Genomic DNA, 10,495 nt, shown 5'->3' with positions numbered 1-10,495 from the left:
ATTGAAGCAAAAGGGCTTTTAAAGTATAATTTTTAAAAAAAAGTTTGACAGGAGTTCCCCAGCATTAAGGTCTGTCTAAGGCAGTCCCTTTGAAGTCATCACTATGGCAACCTTTGATCTAGCAACCCACAGGTGTTCTCATTAGGGCAGTTTAACAGACACACAGACACTTATGCACACACAACACACAACACAAATCTCTCTCTCTCTCTCTCTCGCTTCAAAATAAAAGCCCCAGGATTTAACTGTATCTTAACATAAAGCTCAAATAAGGATTTTTTTATTAAATAATTAATGCTCTTACTAATACTTTGACTACTGCTGCCAATATTTTGACTATTGCTACTACTGCGACTACTTCAGCGAATACTACAACTACTTCTACTCTTACTTCAACTATGATTATTTCTACTACGGTTATTTCAACCTCTCTACATCTCTCCCTTTTTGGATTGTAATTCATCTCTTGCAGTATTTAGATGATGCAGTTTTCCTTTCAACTTTTCCAATTATACATTTAAACAACAAGGATTTTCAGCAGTTCAGTTAAATGCTTTTGGGCTTCAACACTTTTCATGAGGTAGTTTTCTATATATGTTCATACATATTCCACTATTTTCATATATATTCAGCTGTTTTGTTATTTTCAAATATATTTACCTTTTTTCTTTTCTTTTTTTTTAGCTTTTATAAGTTTTATTCAACTATATTTCACTATGTTCAGCTATATTCAGCAATTTCTTTCAAATATTTCAGCTTTATGCTTCAGCTTTTTTGCATTCCAACGCATTTTCAGCAGGAAATGCAATTTCTAGTTTACAATACCATCATATTATTTCCAAAGAAGTGAAATGCCAGTCAAAGTGTCTCCGTTGATTCTCTGCAGCTGCTCACTTCCACACCCACAGACACATTTGCCGCTGTTTTTTTTCTTCTTACCTTTACCGTAATGGACATTCTTAGCATTCAGAATCATTTTGATTTACGTTGATGGCGTAAGTATATGAGGAGTTACGGTCACATTAGCTTTGCATCCACTTTGCATTTTATTTTCTGTCGCCGGCGACAAGCTCCGTACTAAAAAGGTTAAATCGGCTGATTCTTGACAAACCGACTACAGATTTGCTGCTTAAACAACTAACTTCCCGCCTGAAAAAGTCCTAAAATGACATTGTGTGACTCAACAACAGTAGTATTCAGAGAGTTTTCTCATCAAGTACAGGGAAGATCGCATATAACAAGTAAATACATGAAATAGCGCCACCTACTGGTAGAACGGTAGACCTTTACTGTGGTCTCATACAGGCTCTGCTCTGTGTTCACTCAAGAAACAGCACAATACGATAAAAAAAATAATATGATCAACTTTACACACACAAATTACTTGATTAAACTATATTACGAACTGTGTTGCATTAAAAAAAATGCAGCGATTAATTGAACAGTTGATTCTTGCTGTGTACATATTTATATACATGCATATTAAACTGCCTGTAGTCTCTACTGTTGCTAACTTAACCGGGTGTATTTATTCATATTTAATAATTAATCTTCTTCTAACGTTACTCTGCGATGTGTTTGCATCATATAAGACTGTAAATGAGAATTAAAAGACCGTAAATAATAATACATATTACTGGCTTTTATTTTGACATGAAAATAATCGTCTCTCTTTTCTCGTTTTTGGTTTCAGACGCCAAAAACGAGAAAACGGAAGTAGTTTTCCGTTTTCCCGTTTTTGGTTTGAAACGGAAAACGAAGAAACGGCCGTTTTTCCGTATTTCCGTATTCTCGAATGAACGGAAAAACAAACGAACAAAACGGTCCGTGTACGTTTTGTTCGTTTGTTTTATCGTTCACTCCAAAATACGGAAAAACGGCCGTTTCTTCGTTTTCCGTTTCAAACCAAAAACGGGGAAAACGGAAAACTACTTCCGTTTTCTCGTTTTTGGCGTCTGAAACCAAAAACGAGAAAAGAGAGACGATTATTTTCATGTCAAAATAAAAGCCAGTAATATGTATTATCATTTACGGTCTTTTAATTCTCATTTACATTCTTATATGATGCAAACACATCGCAGAGTAATGTTAGAAGAAGATTAATTATTAAATATGAATAAATAAACCTGGTTAAGTTAGCAACAGTAGAGACTACAGGCAGTTTAATATGCAGGTATATATGTACACAGCAAGAATCAACTGTTCAATTAATCGCTGCATTTTTTTAATGCAACACAGTTCGTAATATAGTTTAATCAAGTAATTTGTGTGTTTAAAGTTGATCATATTATTTTTTTTATCGTATTGTGCTGTTTCTTGAGTGAACACAGAGCAGAGTCTGTATGAGACCTGAGTAAAGGTCTACCGTTCTACCAGTAGGTGGATGCAAAGCTAATTTGACCGTAACTCCTTATTTACTTACGCCATCGACGTAAATCCAACTGATTCTGAATGCTAAGAAGGTCTATTACGGTAATGGTGAAAAAAACAAAAAAAACAGCGGCAAACTTGTCTGTGGGGGAGGGGTGGAAGTGAGCAGCTGTAGAGAATCAGGGGAGACACTTTGACTGGCATTTCACTTCTTTGGAAATAATATGATGGCATTGTAAATAATGGTGTTATAGTTTATGAGAGTTCTGCCACTTGCTGGCCCACCTAAACCCCTTAATAAAGGCCACTTTCATGTCCCCACAAATACACAGGACAGTTGAAATTAACAGCTGTAGGGATGCAGACCATCAGGCTGGACTTGGGTTGGGAACCAATGCAACAGATTACCTCTTTTGCATTTTGGACCAACCAGCATGGCACTGTCTCATAAAAACGAATTTCCCATCCAATAACACTGGACAGAAGAATCAGAAGAATTGAGATACAGCAATACAAGTCAAATACAGGAATGTAATCGTAAAGCCACCACTAATTCTGAAGGTTTTTCAGCTTTTAGGGGAGTACTGTATTTAACTTGTGTTTGACATACAGAATTAGAAAAATATCAAAGATTGTCTTTCTTTGCTGATCTAGAAGTGTGCAGATGTCATTGGTTCAGATAAAAATGTGAGGACCTGCTCTGAGGTTGTGACCTGCTGTTCTCAGCTAAACAAAGTCATGACCTGTGGCTCTGCGGTCATGACCTGCTGCTCTGAGCTAAACAAGGTCATATAACCGGCTGATGTAAATGTTTTAGTAACCGACATGTAACCTGGGGAACCCAACGGCCTTGTTGCTCAGTTTCACAGGAACAGCAAACTACCTTAATTAATATATTATTATTTATATAATCAGAATCAGCTTTAGGTGTGTACACATTCAATGAATATGACTTATCTAAATGTACATGCAGAAATATAGACATACGGCTGAAAACAGGCAACAACGTCTAAGAATCATTTGACTACTATAAACTATGTGAGACATCTTAGAAGTGTGAGAGTAGCTGTGCTCTCCATGTTTCAGTTTGATAACATAAGTCATATAGTCAACTCTTCAAACAGTGTTCACACACAACACATAGCTGAATCCTTCTGGAGACCAAAGTGCTACGTTAAGATGATGTGATTTAGTCAGAGGTGCTGAGACACTGACAGCAGAGTCAAAACAGATCAGGTTATATGTTGGTGATGACAGTAACAGTAACAGCATGATGGTCTGCATCCCTACAGCTCCAGAGGTCACTCTGAGGGGTCACAAGACAGGTAACATGGTAGAAGTACAGAGAGACAATTCATCTCGTTTGTGCTCTTGTAAGATTTTGTCAAACTTGTTGTATCTCAATGGCATTTGGACCAAAGCCTTTGACCAACACTATATATCTTCTCACCTTGGCCCTTTGACCTCTTCTGTACCATTCAATGCAGGATTTTTACTTGTAATAAATTAATCAACCAGGTAGGTAAATTATATGCGTGTTTAATAAGAATAAACGTAGTTGACTTTCCAAAATATTTCTCTTCTAAACAATTGAAAATGAACATGAGCGAAGCTTTTGAGATTACCGGAATGAAATTTAACCTATTTTACATCTTCTCAAACAGTTTTGTTTCCCCAAAACATTGAGTGTCCATGTTATATAGGCTTTCATATGTGTTCATGTCCAAACGTTTTAAGATTTGTTTATCTCCGTGAAGCAGTTTTCATCCAGCTGAAGACAGGACCCATTATTGTACTCCTCACACATCCAGAAAGGCACACTGATTCCTCCCAGAATGACTTTCTTTCTGTCCATTTCAACTGTCTTTCTGTGTGTTTGTGGGGACATGAAAGTGGCCTTTATTAAGGGGTTTAGGTGGGCCAGCAAGTGGTAGAACTCTCATAAACTATAATACTATTATTTACAATGCCAACATATTATTTCCAAAGAAGTGAAACGCCAGTCAAAGTGTCTCCTCTGATTCTCTACAGCTGCTCACTTCCACCCCTCCCCCACAGACATGTTTGCTGCTGTTTTTTTTCACCATTACCGTAATGGACATTCTTAGCGTTCAGAATCAGTTGGATTTACGTCGATGGCGTAAGTAAATAAGGAGTTACGGTCAAATTAGCTTTGCGTCCAGTTTGCGTTTGACTTTATGTCGCTGGCGACAAGCTCCGTATTAAAAAGGTTAAATTGGCTGATTCTTGACAAACCGACCACAGATTTGCTGCTTAAACAATTAACTTTCCGCCTGAAAAAGTCCTAAAATGACACTGTGTGACTCAACAACAGTAGTATTCAGAGAACAACTTTCAGTTGAGTTTTCTCATCAAGTAGCTACAGAGAAGATCGCATATAACAAGTAAATACATGAAATAGCGCCACCTACTGGTAGAACGATAGACCTTTACTCAGGTCTCATACAGACTCTGCTATGTGTTCACTCAAGAAACAGCACAATACGATAAAAAAAATAATATGATCAACTTTACACACACAAATTACTTGATTAAACTATATTACGAACTGTGTTGCATTAAAAAAAATGCAGCGATTAATTGAACAGTTGATTCTTGCTGTGTACATATTTATATACATGCATATTAAACTGCCTGTGGTCTCTACTGTTGCTAACTTAACCGGGTGTATTTATTCATATTTAATAATTAATCTTCTTCTAACGTTACTCTGCGATGTGTTTGCATCATATAAGACTGTAAATGAGAATTAAAAGACCGTAAATAATAATACATATTACTGGCTTTTATTTTGACATGAAAATAATCGTCTCTCTTTTCTCGTTTTTGGTTTCAGACGCCAAAAACGAGAAAACGGAAGTAGTTTTCCGTTTTCCCATTTTTGGTTTGAAACGGAAAACGAAGAAACGGCCGTTTTTCCGTATTTTGGAGTGAACGATAAAACAAACGAACAAAACGTACACGGACCTATATGCATATTAAACTGCTTGTAGTCTCTACTGTTGCTAACTAAGAGCAGAGCCTGTATGAGACCAGAGTAAAGGGTCTGCCTTTATACCAGTAGGTGGCGGTATTTCATGTATTTACTATATTACAAACATTCATTCAGTCATTTTAGAACCAAACATTCCTTCATGGAGAAGAGAGCGTGTAGGGTGACCAGACGTCCAGATTTAGCCCAGACAGTCTGGATTTTCAATGCCCTGTCCGGCGTCAAGCCGGACGCTATTTGTTCTCCTTTTTGGAGCCGCACGACCGCGCCAGTGTTTCTAAGATAGAACTGTGAGACACGGCGAAAAAATGATGTTGTGATCTTCACAATATAACATCTTTGATGTGACGTGTCGAGTCTTGGCCAATCAGCGTTGAAATGTCTACAGTGGCCGTTTCTCAATATGCAATCTTCCCTGTACTTGATGAGAAAACTAACAACTGAAAGTTGACATTCTCTGAATACTACTGTTGTTGAGTCACACAATGTCATTTTAGGATGTTTTCAGGTGAGAAGTTAGTTGTTTAAGCAGCAAATCTGTGGTCGGTTTGTCAAGAATTAGCCAATTTAACCCTTTTATTACGGAGCTTGTCGCCGGCAACAGAAAGTAACATGCAAACTGTGTGCAAAGCTAATTTGACTGTAACTCCTTGCATATTCACACAATCAACATAATTCCAACGGATTGTGAACGCGAAGAAGGTCCATTATGGTTATTGTATAAAACAGGGGTGGAAATTAGCATCTGCACAGAATCAGGGGAGATCCATTGAGTGGCCTTTCACTTCTTTGGAAATAATATGTTGGAGTTGTAAATAACAGTATTAGTATAGTTTATGAGAGTTCTGCCACTTGGTGGACGCATTACTAGACACTCAAATTGACAGTACCTTCATTATCAAGGAGGTAAGCAATGAATTTCAAGCAGACTCCTACTCTGTGAAACTAAAACTCACCACTATGCTGGGAGTGAACATCACTGTGAAGAGTGAAAGAGTGTCTGGACTCTGTGTAAGAGGGTACAACTCATGTGTTCACATCAACCTTCCCTTTTGAAACACAAAGGACTACATACCTGTGAATCGTGTGGGTGTGACACTCAGGATTTACTGATGACCCCTGCCTCTCGGAGGTTTATGTGCGTCTGGTGAGTGAAATGCTGATTATGTTACTGGTTTTTTTTTATTAACATTAGCAGTCTTATTTAATCATAAACTAACCACAGTGCCATTGTTACTGCTGCACCTGGGGCTGCTGGTGCTTCTACCCGGGGCCGCTCAATGGCACGGAGAGAGGTTGCTGCCGGTGCACCTCGCAGGTCCGCGGGTCAGTCACCTCGCCCCATATGCATGTGGTGGAGCCGTGTGGCGGAGCGGACTGTATGAGTGTGTCGGTGTGACACTTTTTTTTTGTCGCGATCACAGCTGGTCTCCTGGCCAACAGCACGGACCGCCTCTGCTATAAAGGAACTCCCTATCATCACACCGATGGATATGATGAGCGCCATGGAATCAGACTTCAAGGACACCAAAGGAGATGAAAGGACTGTCTCACAAGAGGATCTCGTTTTTCTAGACAAACTCAAAGAAGGCATACGGGAAAACAAATAGGATCATTATGAGATGCCCCTGCCCTTCAAGCACCGACCACACCTATCTGATAACAAAAAACTTGCTGAAATCAGGCTCAATCATTTATGATGGAGGTTCTATAGAGACGAGAAATATAAGAAAGACTACACAGCATACATAAAAGAAGTCATGGAGAGAGGTGTAAACAAGAAGAAGTAAACAAAGTTGGAACTACCGTGGAACAATGGTACATTCCCCGTCATAGCATCTACCACCTGAAAAAGCCTAAAAAACTGTGTGTTGTGTTCGACTGTTTTGCAAGGTACAATAACACAAACCTAACTGAACACCTTCTACCAGCGCCAGATATGATGAACAATCTAACATTTGTCCTCATACGGTTCAGACAGGATCTGCTTGCACTCATGTTTGATATTTCATCAGTTCCATGTACAGGAGGATGACCGTGACTAGTGCGCTTCCTGTGGTGGAAAGACAGAGATACAAGCACACAACCTCAGGAACATCGAATAAAGGTTAATCTTTTCGGTGCAGTGTCATCCCCTCGCTGTGCAAACTATAGGCTAAATACTTAGCTAAAGAAAACAGTCAATCACATCCAATAGGATACTAGTTTGTTGCAAGACACTTTTATGTGGATGATGGAGTCACAAGTACAGATACTGTAGAAAGGGCCATTCAGTTGGCTCATGAGGCAAGAGTTATGTGCCGAAGGGGGTCTCCGTCTTCACAAATTTGTATCAAACAACCATGCTGTTCGACAGAGCATCCCCTCATCAGAGTGTGCAATAGAGGCTAAGACCAAAGATCTGACCTTCAAGGATATGCCACTTGAGCGAGCATTAGGGATACACTGGAGCATAAAGGTAGATAGCTTCCGGTTCAACAACACCTTGAAAGAACAACCAAAGTGGTTTACATGCACTGGAATACTGGCTTAATCGGACTGAAATAGAATCATCCGTTTCATGTAAACACCTTTGTTCGAATAATTGCGGTCCGACTACGATCCGATTAACACCCCTGGATAACTCAATCTGACTCGGTTGATAATTCGGACATTGCGGCATGTAAACGGTGAATTGGATTAGGAACTGGATTTTGTGACTTTGCGCATGCTTGAGATCCCGCTGCCTTCCTCCCTTCCTCCCAGGTCGTGACCCGGAAGTCGAAAGAGACGATAAGTTGTTACTGCCGGGAGCCAAGCGTAAAAGTCGGGTTACAAGCCGATACTACCTTCAGTGGGCGTCTCCGCTAGCTCCCTACTGTAGCCAGCTAGCGCTGCTGCTAGTTCCCTGTTTTCTTTCCGCTAGCTCCCCAACAACCACCAAAGTTAGCGGGGTTCTCTCCATTATGAAGAGTGAAGAGGTCAAGTGGAGATGGCTGTATTGCCACTAGTTGTAATGAAAACAGCGCCACCTATCGTATCGGATATGACATACTTTCGGCCAATGATTTGATTTATTCACTGCCATGTATATTAGGGCAGTTGCCCTAAAAGATAGCATCGTCCGACTAAAGCAAAATTTGAATTGATACCATCATGGAAACACACTGACTAAGAGGCATATTGTCTACTGTTGCTTCCATATATGACCCTGTTGGCTTCCTAGCGCCATATGTTCTCACTGGGAAGAGAATACTACAGGAAATGTGTCACCAAGGCACTGGCTGGAATTGTAGTATATTGTAGAAATGGTCTGTTAATCAGGGATTACGTTTGTACCTGGCAACCTTATGAGTGATGTGTGATCGAGATATCTGTGTCTTGGCGCCGTGGTTATTAAACATGCAAGGTTACATGCAAGGTGATCAACACAAATCAGCCTACGAGTACTTTTATTCCTTACAAAAAGTACAACATCGTGTCAGAAAGGGATTTTTCTTCATCCACGAGCGAATGCTGCACTAAGCTGTAACCCTGTGGTTGAGAAAAGGAAAGTTTTACCCGCGTTATAATGACTAAGTAAGTAGCTAGCAGTTCGTGCCTGTTGAATCTCGGAGAAAGCTAACAGCTAAGCATGGACCAGTTCAAGCCCCCCGAACCGCTCGTGCTCACCGGCAATTTAAGCGAAAATTGGCGACGCTGGGAGCAGCGTTTTAGGCTCTGTATGACGGCTACAGGTGCGGACGAGAAGGATGAACCGGTGAAAATTGCTATCATGTTGCACACCGTCGGAGAGGACACACTTGAGGTGTACAACACCCTCAACGTTGAAACAGCCGGCTTCGACGAACCGACGCTGGACGAGATTATGGACGCATTCAGGTCGTACTGCACGCCTGAGAAAAATATTGTCTTTGAACGCCATCAGTTTTGGTATTTAGTGTGCCAAATGCTCGCATGAAAGAGAGACTACTAAGAAAAACAGGCTTAACTCTAGATAAAGTTATTGATATTTACAGAGCTGCAGAAGCTGCTAAGTCTCAAATGCGTATCATGGGAACAATGCAAACAGAAGCATCAGTGCAGACACTAAGCAAGGTGGCAGTTGGCTCAGAGAAATATAAATTTAGCAAAATGAGAAAGCAAAGGCCACCAGATAGAGCACAAACATTCAATGCAAGTGCCAATGCATGTAGAAAATGTTGTGGGACACACAAGCCACGACAGTGTCCAGCTTTTGGAGTTGTATGCCACAAATGCAACAAGCAAAATCACTTTGCCAAAGTGTGCATTTCATTGAAAGACAGGCTAGACTCTGTGAAAAGGGTCAATCAGTTAGAAAGAGAAGTCGAGTCTATTTTCATAGGCACTGTGTCCTGTGCTGAATTAGGCCACACAGCTCAACAAGCTGACAGAGCATGGTACGCCTCAACCAATATCAGAGACGTTGCTGTTAAGTTTAAACTGGACACTGGGGTGGAAGCCAATGTACTGCCTATGAACATTTTCCAAAAGATCCCAGGCCCCAATCAGCTGAAGCCCACACAAGTTGTTCTCTTCAAAGGGAGTAGCATTTATTGTCCCAGAATTTAATGTTACATAGGTCAAGTGATCACTGAGGGATTATCAGTGTTCACAGAAGGGCAATCATTTTTTCAGACTAATCATACCATCTTGCAGAACAGTCATTCAGGCAGTAGACCAGACATCCTCATTGAAATACAAGAAACATTATACAGAATTCAAATAATGGGTCTGACAGTGGTGTTCCTCTGGGTTCCAGAACATGTTGGTGTCAAAGGAAATTAAATGGCAGGTAAAGGTCCAAAAGAAGCTGCAAAGAATAGCAGCACAAATGTAGACGTAAACTTCAGTAAATCAGAAACCAAAAGCATTAATAAAAAGAGGTAGAGGAAAGCAGAAGAACGAAAAGGACAATGGTTTGACCAAGTTCAGAAGAAAGAGGGTAAAAAGAGAAGGACCACGAGAGAAGAAACCCTCACATCAAGACTTAGATTTGGGCTCACTGGGCCTAACAAGTAGGAAAACATGATACAGGCAACATGTGACTCCTGTGGGCAAAAGGAAACAATAGAACATGTTATTGTTATCCTTAACCTCTGTGGAAACGTC

This window comes from Clinocottus analis, unplaced genomic scaffold (assembly GCF_023055335.1).
Source record: "Clinocottus analis isolate CAN_PGR_092001 unplaced genomic scaffold, fCliAna1.0.p SCAF_12, whole genome shotgun sequence".
Lineage (NCBI taxonomy): Eukaryota > Metazoa > Chordata > Actinopteri > Perciformes > Cottidae > Clinocottus > Clinocottus analis.
The sequence above is the reverse complement of the archived record's forward strand: the minus strand, read 5'-3'. Positions refer to the sequence as shown.